General features: G+C 39.4%; 1 pseudogene; it reads left to right on the top strand.

Moving 5' to 3' along the window:
• Positions 1-5311: 5311 nt before the first annotated feature.
• LOC102259261 lies at positions 5312-8069 on the top strand (annotated as a pseudogene).
• The last annotated feature ends 27 nt before the right edge of the window (positions 8070-8096 follow it).

The raw sequence follows: 8096 nt of genomic DNA, 5'->3' as shown, positions 1-8096 counted from the left end.
ACCAGGATGGGCTCAGAGAACTGGTTTGCACATATGCGTGTGTATCGGAATTACCTGGAGGGCTTGTTAAAACAGTGTTGAGCCTCACCCCGCATACCTGATTTAGTAGGTCTTGTGTGTGATAAGGAGTGTACTTTGAGATCCACTATTTTAGGATACTCTGCAACCAGTTGTGGCCACTGAGATGAAAGAAGGTTTCTGGGAACCATTTTCCCACTCTGAAAAGACAATACGTTTCTTTATTATTTGAAATAATTTGTATCATGCTCTTCTAGTACTTGTAACCGAAGTCATCCTAGAGGATACAAAAAAATTAGAATTTATAATCCCAGTTATTATTTGTAAATTTGAGCTTCTCATGGTATACAGTCATAACCTAGCAAATTCATAGATGTTGTATTAATACTTACATTCACAAACTATTTCACTATATACTGTATTTGAGGTAGCCATTGGAAACAGTCAAAATAAATAGAATTTATGACCTTATCACAACAAAAATTCTGCTGGTAGACTACGCAGTGCATTGGACACATGCTGTGAAATGTGTATCTCTAAACCTCTGCTTTGTTTTGTGTGTTAAAGGGCTTTGGCACTAGGTGGCATATATATTTTATTTACTAGCTAAGCATTGCCAAGCGAGGGTCTCCAGGCATGCTTTGCAGGCATTTGAAAACATAAACACTCAATATAGCTATTTCGATGAAAATATTCATTATTATTACATAGTTCACATAACCCATTCTTAAAATACATTAAATATGATGATGGCATTTGAAACAAGAATGCATGTACTCACACGGGAATGCTAGGCACTTTAGCTGAATAAAATGCTTGGCTTCAGATATTATCAGCTCTGTTCCTCTGTTTAGTTTTTATGCAAGAAGCACTGACAAGTGCTGTTCTCTCTGACTCCACTAACAACAGTGTCAAGGTTTGCTCTGTACTAAGCTACAGAGTCACATTTTTTTCTTTCCAATAACTAGTTTTTCCACTTACAGAAGTCTGTTCTTCTCTTCTGCTTACCTGATACAATGGAACGTTTTTGCCTTATACCATTCAGCCTCCAAAACTAACTCCACTCAGATTAACTCACGGAGAAGTGCTGGCATCCTTTTAGTCTACTTGTCCCATGATTATTTTCTCCCCTATCTCATTTACCTCTGTTGCCTTGGCCACCAAACGATTGCTTTTCCGAGGCATGCGTGCACATTCAATGTAATGCGTTTTCAATTATAATAGTACATTTTTAGGATCACTTTTTTTTTCACAAGTCGTCAGAATGAATATTGCATGATGGAATTTAAGATAGTTTTGGATGCTTGTATTAACTTTAACCTGTTGGAACGTGAGTTATAACTGCCTCCTCTGACTTAAAAATGGAATGACTGAATCCTGACATAACATTTTTGATTAATAGAGCAAGCTGTTGGCACATCGACTTTTGATGTGATTTTCAGATATTTTAGAGTGGAGAATTCCAATTTTTTTAATTAAAAAGACAAATACCTTTTATCTAAGTGGGCAAAGTGTTTGAAGTAATGCCAGTCATTGAATCGATATGAAATCAAGTGGAAGAATCGGCATTCTGTGATAGTTCGAACTGATTGCATCAAAAATTCTTTTCTTTTTTATTTTTTCTTTTAATTGGCAATTGGTAATACCTCTCATACAGTTTGGCTTAATCTAGGTTTGTAGACAGTCTCTCTAAAGGCAATGGAAGTACATTATAACAGACTGTCCCTCCTTTGAAGGACCACTCCCCTGACCACCTCTGAGTTGATTGCCAGGAGAGATGGATTTCGCTGACTCCCACAGGCTGCCTCCTTTCTGACTCTCAATAGTTTTCCTCAGGAGACAGTGAAATTTTTTGGCAGGCCTAGGAATTGGCTATGACTTCTCTACTATGAATTTAGGTTTTTAATGTTTTTTCTTAAAATAAAATGTAGGTATTGTGGTGGGTTTAGGACACTGACAAGTATTGAGTAAACATATATTACAAAATTGCTTAATTTATATTTAGTAATTCTGTGAAGTAGATGGTTTATCTAGATTTTCTAAATTATAAGACTTAGAGTCAAAGGGTTTTAAACCCAAGGTCACATGATCAATATAGCCTGTGCATCAGATTGATTGCATACTTAACTCCAAAATGTGTAAAAGCCTTTTAGTGGGTTCCAAGTTGTTTTTCAAATCCTGCGAGTAGGTTGAGGAAATCCCCTCAGATTTTCCTCTAAGAAAATCCAGTGAATTTCTTCCGTGTCTTAGAGAAGGAATAGGTATTACCTTAGTGGATATGTGCTCATCCACTCTTACAACGTGGGTGCAATCATATTAAAATAAGCATGGAATGAAGTTAAAGCCTTTAAATTGCAATGATGGTGGCAAAGGAGGAAAAATTAGGAGAGAGTTTATATAATATACTAGAGGCCTGGTGCACGAGAGAGTTTATGTAATATACTAGCTGGCCGCTGCGCTCACCAGCTGTGAGCCCGGCTTCAGGCTGAGCAGTGCTCCCCCTGTGGGAGCACACTGACCACCAGGGGGAAGCTCCTGCATTGAGCATATGCCCCCTGGTGGTCAGTGTGCATCATAGCTACCAGTCGTTCCACTGTTTTGTCAATTTGCATAGTACGGTTTTATTATATAGGATACTCAGATGAGTGAGAATGAAAATTTATGAAGTAACAGGATGATCTTCCATTTAAAATTCTCAGGTCTTCTATTATCATCACTGTTGTCATGATGCCTTCCCTGCCCCTCTCCTAAGATTCCAGCAACACAAGATACACTATGGCAAACTGTGCATATTCTAGTAAAGGCATGGATTGAAATATGATTTTAAATCTTAGCTGGAAGAGATCCAATTCAGCCCTCTCATTTTCCAAATGTAGACTAAAGCTTAGAATGGTGGTATGACCTGATTTAGACCACAGTTATAAGTAGTTGAAGAACAGGAACTAGACTCCCAGCCTCCTAACACTCACTCCAGTCTTCTTTCACAACGAAGGGGACTTACTTCACCGAGGATTCAACACCCAGTGCTCTTCTAGGGGACTCTTTTACACCAGAGTCCATAAGTTTCAATATCAAACTGCATTTTCACAACTGACCCCCATTTCTTAATCCAATAAAATACCTTTCTTTTTTATTTTTAAAAAATCTGTTTTTGTTGATTTTAGAAAGAGAGAAAGGGAGAGGGAAAGAAACAATAACATCTATGAGAGAGACATCAATCAGCTGCCTCCTACGTCCCCTTGCTAGGGATTGAGTCCACAACCTGGACATGTGCCCTGACCAGGAATGGGACCTGGGACCTCTTGGTTCATGGATTGATGCTCAGCCACTGAGCCACCACCTGGGCTGAAATCCCTCTCTTGCTGCTGTGAAAAATACTACATATATGACCACCTGATTTGGGAACTATTTAAGATGTCTTGTCTTTTTAAAAAATCATTCTACATTTAATGTATCCTGTTGGCTGCCTCAGATCTCTGTCAAGGGTGCTTCTTTGGTTTCCAAAGGCTTTTAGGTACGTATTAAAATTCCCTCTATATTTAAAGTAAGAACCAAAATTATATTTGGTCAAAAGAAGAGGAGATTTCTTCAAGCTTTTGTTTGAGAATAGGCTTCTGTCTGCGATAAATATACATACACTTTCAGCTTCTTGAGAGAAGTACCCTTTGTGGAGCCTAAATGACTTATGAGTGCAGCTTATAAGCTATGTACCTTGTGAGGGCTGCTGCCCAGTTTATTGGCGGCATTTTATTGTATTGATCAGGGAACACGACTTAGCTGCTTTGAGGGCACTGTGGTACTTTCCAGGTTGGTATAAACTCTTTATTTTTCTTCCGATTTCTCTTGTCATCATCCATCATTTTTCACTTTTGAGGCAGGCACAACACTTCCATGGTTTGATCTCATGCCCATGCTTTTTAGTTTAGAAATATTACTCCGAGCTAGAAATGTTTCATCTTTTTAATGAGCATCCTTATCTTCATTAGCGTGAGAGCACATATTCCTAAATGCTCTGCTATTTTTTACTGGAATGACAATGTGTTCTAATGCAGAGGCCAGGAGAGTCACTGAAAAGGGATTCTGTCTGTTGGCACCATTGATTAAAATAAGCTGATTTCATCCAATTTGTTATTGGTGATGGTGGAAATTTAATTTGTCAGGCATCTCAGTTAAAGAGGTTCTAGAGACTTACCATACTTTTTCTTATAATTTATCTCAGGGAGATTTTTGCTTGCAAAAACATCAAAGTGTGTTGGGTTAGAAAAGAAAAGTCCCTGTAGGGTTTATAATGCACCCATTGAACACAGCCAACTATTGGTTTAGAGCTCCATCGGTGCCTAAAATAGTAGATTTAGAGATTCTTGACCCCTCAGACTTGATTCTCACCCTCCTTCTTTTACCACTTTTTTCTTTCCTTAATAAATATATATTTTTAATTCTTTATTTTCTTATTTTCCTCCTTTTATTTTTACTTCCCCACTTCCTCTCAGCTACCTGATTTGAGCCTCAGCAGGTGTCAGTGACATTTCTTTTAAATTGGGTTATCTTTTGTAAGTCATGATGAGCTTATATTATAGAGCAGGGTAGTTTTAAAGTGGCAGTTGGGTGAATATTTAGAAAACAACTATTAGAGGCACCTAGGATGCTCTTGCCTAAGGAGTTCAGGCAGGGGTTTTTTGCAAATCCTTTTAGTAAGCTCTTCAGATGTGGGATGCCTCAGAGTGTCATTCGTTTGCTAATTGCCTATTGAGCTGAGATTCCACCCTTGGTCTAACAGAAGTCCTAGTGGGATGATTTTAAATCCCACCACCTCTGACCCAGCCAGCCCCTGACCATTCATCTACTATTCAGCTACACCCAATAGCCTCCCCAGCAAGCTCCCTGGAAGTTTGTCCAACTAGTTCCTGTGTAGTTTTGTTTTACAATTCTTTATTGTTGAAATTATTACCTATGTCCTTTTTTCCCCTCATTGACCCCCTCTATCCTACCCCCTACCCTCCTACCCCCGCTTCCCAGGCCTTCAGCACCCTATTGTCTGTGTCCATGGGTTATGCATATATGCATACAAGGTCTTTGGTTGATTACCTCCCACCCTCCCCAGCCTTCCCTCAGAGATTTCGCACTCTGTTCCAAGCTTCCATGTCTTTGGATCCACTCCGTTCATCAGTTTATTTTGTTACTTAGATTCCACATATGAGTGTGATCCTGTGATACTTATCTTTCTCTGACTGACTTACTGCACTTAGCATGATACTCTCCAGGTCCTCTGTAGTTTTAAATGGAGATAGACGACATGATATGGATGACCTTGCAGTCACACGTAAACACTTCTAAGAGTTACCAAAATGTCATCAAACTTTATTCTAAATAATTTTGAAGTTATTTTATACTTTCCTCACAGGTGTGTCTCTTTCATTTATCTAGTTTTCTTCCTGGAGTTTTTCTGGTTCTTTGCCAAATTCTTGTTGTTTGATGAATTTCTAGACATTACAATAAAAGCTGGGATGAATTGGATGACTCAGCAGTCACCACCTTAGCTGAGAGAGAAGTTACATTTTAAAGGAGAAAGAGATACAATTTTTTATTCCGTCATGTATATGGCTGAAAAAGGGAGAGGATCTGTTAGGAACAGCTTGTCAGCATGGGGTTATGATTTACCAAAAGGTGTCAGTGTGAATAATTGCATTTGGCTTACTATTTTCTCCTATCAGACAAAATAATCTGTTTCCAAAAGATCATGATACTTTAATGCCAATAAAGATCTTTAATTCAGGAGCTAATAATCAATGAGTATTCAATTAATTACTTTAATAGTGAAAGTTAGTGAGACGGCAAGCCCCCTCCGTGCTTGCATCACCATAACCATGCCTCAGCTTCTGTAATCTCGCTTGCTTCTGCTTCTGCTCCAGCAGGATCTACCGCTGGTCAAGCTTCTGCTGTCTCAGGTTACGGCCCTCCTCCCCAGACTGCAACAGATACCCGGAAGCTTAACATATAACATAGAAAGAATGTCCAGAATGTATGTATATGCCATACATAGAGAACATAAAATGCCAAACCCCGCTTTGTTCCGGGCTCAGCCTCTGGAGAGAACTCCGCTGAGCAGGCACAAGTGCAATTAGACAGTCCTTTTCTGAACCTCTAAGTGCGTTTGGTTTTTGGCTTTCTGCCAGCCTGATTTCTGTCATAACATTAGCATTTTGCCTTTCTCTCAAAAGAAAACTATAAGTTTTAACTGTGCTTCTTATATTTCACATAAAATAGAGAATCTAATGGAAATTTTGAAGGAAGAAAAGTGATGGCTCTTCCCAGTAAGCTACTTTGGGAAAAGGAAGTTGACAAAAATAGCATAATGAATTCCTAAACATTTATGACTTAAGCATCAAAATTTATGGAATGATTTGACATGATAGTTTGCTTTAAAAAGAGAGAGAGAGAGAGAGATAGAGAGAGAGAGACGCCCAATGCATGAAATTCGTGCAAGAGTAGGCCTTCCTTCCCCTGGCTGCCGCACCAGCTTCCCTCTGGCACCCGGGACCCAGGCTTCCCTCGCAGCCCTGGCTTCGTCTGGAAGGACATCCGGTCTAATTAGCATATTATGCTTTTATTATTATAGATTCATTCCTAAGAATTGAGGAGAGGCAGAAGAAATACTATAAACAGAATAGAAATAAAAATCTACATCTAGTCTGAGCCAAAATATTTTGTTTCATAACCTAAACGTACCAGGTCATTATGACTGACACTTTTATATATAGCCCCAGAATTATTACACTTACACAATAAATATAAAATTAGCCCTGGCTGGTTGGTTCAGTTGGTTGGACCCTTGTCCCATGCCCCAAAATGTTGCCTGTTCAATTCCTGGTCAGGGCACATGTCCCTATTGGGGGCTAGATCCCTAGTGTGTGTGTGTGGGGGGGAGGGGGTATGCAGGAGGCAGTTCTACTCTCACATCGACATTTTTGTGTTTTTTTTCTCTCTCCATTCCTCTATCTATAAAAACTAATTTAAAAAAATTAAAAAATAAATATAAAATTAGTAATAAATTCTTAAGTGTAATATAATTCTACTAAAAATTCCACACAAAACTTGAATATTAAAGAAAATTTTAGAAGTCTCAGCGCGCCCTCCAGCCGGGCCACTTCCCTGCGATCGGATCCTCGGACTTCCCTCGCTGCACGGCCCCCAAATGCCAGTCCTCGCTCCCACCGCAAGCGAAGAAACCCAAAGTGCCTCCAGCCCCCAAGCCGAAGAGGTAGCCGACCCCTCAGGACGTGCCAAAGAGAGAAAAAGAACAGCAAGAAGCGATTGAACATATTGATGAAGTACAAAATGAAATAGACAGACTTAATCAACAAGCCAGTGAGGAGATTTTGAAAGTAGAACAGAAATATAACAAACTCCGCCAACCATTTTTTCAGAAGAGGTCAGAATTGATCGCCAAAATCCCAAATTTTGGGGTAACAACATTTGTCAACCATCCACAAGTGTCTGCACTGCTTGGGGAAGAGGATGAAGAGGCGCTGCATTATTTGACAAGAGTTGAAGTGACAGAATTTGAAGATATTAAATCAGGTTACAGAATAGATTTTTATTTTGATGAAAATCCTTACTTTGAAAATAAAGTTCTCGCCAAAGAGTTTCATCTGAATGAGAGTGGAGATCCATCTTCAAAGTCCACTGAAATCAAATGGAAATCTGGAAAGGATTTGACGAAACGTTCGAGTCAAACACAAAATACAGCCATCAGGAAGAGACAGCATAAGGAACCAGAAAGCTTCTTTCCCTGGTTCACTGACCATTCGGATGCAGGTGCAGATGGGTTGGGAGAAGTCATCAAAGATGACATTTGGCCAAATCCATTACAGTACTACTTGGTTCCTGACATGGATGATGAAGAAGGGGAAGGAGAAGAAGATGATGATGATGTGAAGGAGAGAGAAGAGGAAGGGTTGGAAGATATTGATGAAGGGGATGAGGATGAAGGTTAAGAAGATGAAGATGAGGATGAGGGGGAAGAAGGAGAGGAAGATGAAGGAGATGACTAATGAACACTGATGGATTCCAACCTTTTT

Source organism: Myotis brandtii, unplaced genomic scaffold, assembly GCF_000412655.1.
Source record: "Myotis brandtii unplaced genomic scaffold, ASM41265v1 scaffold125, whole genome shotgun sequence".
In the NCBI taxonomy this organism is placed as follows: domain Eukaryota; kingdom Metazoa; phylum Chordata; class Mammalia; order Chiroptera; family Vespertilionidae; genus Myotis; species Myotis brandtii.
This window is presented reverse-complemented; position numbering and strand designations above follow the sequence as displayed.